The following is a 5,081-nucleotide window of genomic DNA, read 5'->3' on the forward strand; positions in this document are numbered from 1 at the left end:
TAGCCCTTGGATTTATCCGTCAAGGCACCGTTTCTTAAGATCTACCCATGATTCATCTTCCTAAAGGTGCGATTTAGCGTATTCTGTTGGATCGCCCTCCTCAAAGTGGTGACCTACTAGTGCAGTTAGAAGTGGCTTACGCTAGGTTGACTCTACTAGTGGTTGCTGCTCTTTAGCCCATGAGATGGTGGGGGTTCGCTATATGGTGGCTACGATTTGATGTACAGTTAGGGTGTTTAGGCTAGATATAATTCTAGGAAAATGAACATCTATAATTAAAGAGTATATGATAAATAATAATTTGGCCAAACCAATATTCCATTCATGACCATTCCTATTAGGAGTAGAGTAATAGGCTATGGAACGATTCCTTCAAGATATGTATTTATTGTAGGAAGCAGTTTGCGCAACCGAGGGAAAATATTCACCAAATAATCTTTCATAGTCAAAAAATTAGGAAACCAAGGGGGATCGATCCGTAACTCTCTGATTTGCGCTTGTTGTATTTACGCTCTTCGCAGATTCGAAAGCACATCGACAAGGGAAGACTTAACCCACGATAACCCTAACCGTGAGGTCCTTTGGAGTGACCATAGTAGAACCAAGTCAACCAACGTCTATGAGTGTGAATATGGGCTTGGCAGATGAACTTAGGGGCATGTTCTAAATATTGCTACATAGAGTTGTCATAATGCAGAATGATCATAATGCTTTGAAAGGATATGTTATGAACCAATCGGCTTCATCATCTCCTCAACAACAATTGGTGCCTCAAGAAGGACCAGCGGTGGGACCACACCGAACCGATACCCCACAAGTATAGGTGCGACATGTTAGTGTCAATTATCCTCTTTTACCTTTGTCTACACATCATTCCCCACCTTTGTTACAAAACCCAAGCGGCACTAGTGCACTTCGTTGAAGAGGAGGATTGGCACTTTGAGAATGATGTTGATCCCTTCAGAGATGGTGATGGATATGCTCTTGGATTTAGAGAAGGAGATCAACATGCACAAAGGTTCAGACCTGAACCAAGGATCTTTCGTGAATCTGACAATGCAATTTGGGGGAGAACCGCACACTTGGAGTTTTCAAAATTATAAGGCGGTGATCCAACAGATTGGGTGTTTCAAGTTGAACAATACTTTGATTGTCAAGGGACAGTGGAGGACGCAAAAGTCCAGATGGCAAGCTTTCACCTCCAAGGAACGGCATTGCATTGGTATCGATCGGTTATTTGTGGTGAAAGATTTATCGATTGGGCTGATTTTTGTAGGAGGATTACACGTAGATTTAGGACAGCGGCATATGAATATTTTGCTGCCACATTAAGCAAGATTGTTCAGAGGACGGTCTGTTGGAGTACTAAGCTGAATTTGAAAGAGTTAGTAGTCGTTGTGAGCCACCTCGGCCCGAACCGACATGGATGAGCACATTCATTTCAAGGCTGCGGGGTGAGATACAGGTGGATGTTCGTGCTCTTTGTCCTACCACTCTTGAAGAGGCCTTTGAGAAGGTCGTGAGGATGGAGCAAAAACATAAGGCTCTCAAGATGGCAGCAAAAACAAGTTGGGGGCAACCGAGATGGGCGGTTTGTGCCTAGAACGCCGGCTAGAAATTTTGCGGGTTCAAAAACAGCGGTTGCGAGTACTAGACCACGACTACCTTTGAGACCTTCTTCCGGCACAAGACCACCCGTTCGAACTCTCATGCCTGCCCAAGTGGAGGAGCGAAGAGCGAAGGGCCTTTTGCATCAAAACAGCTTCAATGCCCTCACCCGAGGCGTCGCATTCCACCACAAAGGGCTTGCTAAAATCTGGTGCGGTAGACATGGCTGCTTCAATGCTTCGATAGCCTTCGTCGCCTTGCTCGTCCCCTAAAACCCTCCTTTTCTAAGTAAGGAGGTAAGCAGGGCAGCGATCTTGCCGTAGTTGGCAACAAATCGTCGATAGTAACCTGTCAACCCAAGGCATCCCCTCAATTCCCGCTGATTAGTGAGAATTGGCCAGTACACCATGTTTTTGATCTTGCTTGGATCAGCTTCTAGTCCCCTCGCTGAGATTATGTGACCCAGGTACTCCACTCGTGGCTTACCCCAAAGACACTTGCTCATCTTGACTTTCAACTGGTATAGTCGTAAGATATTCAACACCTCACGCACATGCTGTAATTGTTTGCTCCAATTCCTACTATACACAAGAATATCATAAAAAAAGACGAGTACATACCAACTCAAGAGTGGGCGAAAAAGGTCATTCATCAGCCCTTGGAATGTCACTAGTGTGTTGGTAAGCCCAAATGGCATGACTCGGAACTTGTAGTGGCCATCGTGAGTCCGAGACGCCGTTTTGTGCACGTCTTCTCATCATAGCGAAAGCATAGGCCTTTGGCTCTTCGCTCCTCCACTTGAGCTAGTGTGAATGCTTGACTCAAACCTTTAGGTGCGTACTTCACATCTTGGGAGGGCTTCAGGGGTGCTCGAGGAGGCACCATTGTAGCAGCGACTCTTGGTACGCCAGTAACATTTCTTGCTGCTATGGTAGGACAAACCGGATTACGGCTTTCTTGGCTCATCCAATTCTGTTTGAGGTGTAACTTCATGGCTCGATGCTTGTCTTTCATGAGTACTGCATCTTTGAAGGCCTCCTTTAAGGTTCTAGGCCTTAAAGCCCTCATGTCGACTTGTATGTCTCCTCGCAGCCCAGAGATGAAGGTGCTGCGGAGTTGTTGATTCGTCCATGGAGGTTGGCATCGACTACTTATCCTCTCAAATTCTTGTTGGTATGCCCCAACCGTGGTCCTTTGCACTGTCTTGGATAGGAGAGCATCGAAGTCTTTATACCCCGACGCTCCAAATCACCGTGTGATATCGGTGTAGAAATCGGTTCAAGTTTCAAACGTCTCATGGGCATTAGCTGCTCGAAACTAATAAAGTGCCGCATCTTCAAGGTGGAAGCTCACAAGCGTCACCTTATACTTTTTCGCTATATCCTGGTATGCAAAGAATTGTTCCGCCCTATTGTAACGCTCCCTACCCGGCACGGGCACGTGCACGCCCACGCACCCACACGGCATGCGCGGCGCACGCAACAGGTTGGGCGGGGCCCATCATGCATAGATACACTACTATGCACATGTAATCATGACATCATCAAATAATACCTGCTGACATATTCATACTCACATAATCCAACACCAAATAAATTATATTATCAACCAAATAAATCTGTTAACATCTGAATATCCACGTCCACAATAATATACACCAGACCACTATCTAATCTAGGAGGACCCACACAGGCCACAACAAACCATCAAGATATAACTAAACAACTGATACATGAGTACACTATGATTCGACCTATATTATACAAATCATCGTCTAATACAAAAGAGTACAAATATCAAATACTGGTACAACTCAATTTCTATATAAACTATCATCTATACCGTCTCACATCTATAGCTCACCTCATCATCGCTCTAAAATATCTTCTCAAGATATCTCAAGTCTCTATCACCGTACCACATATCTAAGGGGTTATAAAAGAAATAAAGAGTTATTAGCAAAAGGCTCAGTGAATAGATCTTACCCCGAATCAGTGATGCCAAACGGAGAGTAAATTATGTACTGGATAATATGAATCAGAAAGAGCAACATGTCATAAATAAGTATATGCATGCATCCTCAATAATATATAAATGAAAAGTAGATAACATGTCATAACTGATAAAAACATATAGTTGTCGACAATGAATAAACAAATCACTCAAATATGACATATGATGCATGCCGACCATGACCATGCTATGATATCAAAAGCAACCATATATGATGTATATTAACCACTCGATAATCAGGCAATCAGATGATAATTAAATCATCTACATTTCTTAACATCTCAGTCATCAATGTTAGCTCTATATGTCATCATCATACTAGACCACTGTGCATAGTCAACACCTGGTACCCGGTCTTAATAAAATGTCCAAAGGCTCAGAGCATACTTCGCCACGCACAAGAGTATCTCAAATATAACCATACCCCGTCACCCGCTAGGGTATTAACATCCATCTAGACTGGGCACCCACATAGTTGATAGAAACCTCGTGAGGATAACTCACCACATATGCCCTAGTGAACGGCATGTGTCCGAATGTCTACTGCGCACACAAACTAACGACCTCAGACGTAAGGCCAACAGGATCGCGACTATGTCAAGCGATCAATCATCTCCAAGCACGCCCTAACCCTCGCGCCCACTTGGGTATCCTCACGCTTTCTATCAACTATCCTATCAATCACATTTCATGTTTTCCTTCTAAATGACAGATTATATGCATATATCTAGTACGATAACAAGTCAATACATAATAGGAATTTAGGTGGAATAGGAATTAAGAGAAAAATGATGCAATATAGTTTCCAACTATATAGTTAACGTATGCATACTCATGCTAATCTATTACATGTATACTCATGCTACAGATCAACTGGATATAACCTTACAACAGTATAATCATCTCTCATCATCTCTATTTATCATCATCATACTCATATCCAAGATTAGCCTAATTATATACATGATAAAAATATGCTCGACTGCAATCATCTCTAGATAAAGTCATATAATCATGCTGGAGGCCAAAACATATATGTACATAATAAATAATATAACCTAATTTGAGAAAGGTGTCTAGGGGATAAGACTACTCACTCTTGATTAGAAGACACGAACCACGCAACTCTCACGTCCGTCAGCCAGACATCAACTCAACGTCAGGGTCCACGGGGTCTCACATAAGGAGTTCGAGGTCTGAAAATATTAAGTAGCATGAAGTTAGTCGTTTATCTAAAATAATAAATAAATACATAAGCCTAGTATTTTATTTGTTACAACAATAACAATAATAAATTAATAGAATTACATAAATTATATCTTGATTAATTAGAGATTACTTTATAAAATAATAAATAAATACATAAGCCTAGTATTTTATTTGTTACAACAATAACAATAATAAATTAATAGAATTACATAAAATGTATATCATAAGAATATTAGAATATAAATCTAATA

This window comes from Typha angustifolia, chromosome 5 (assembly GCF_048772165.1).
Source record: "Typha angustifolia cultivar Huaian chromosome 5, ASM4877216v1, whole genome shotgun sequence".
Classification (NCBI taxonomy): domain Eukaryota; kingdom Viridiplantae; phylum Streptophyta; class Magnoliopsida; order Poales; family Typhaceae; genus Typha; species Typha angustifolia.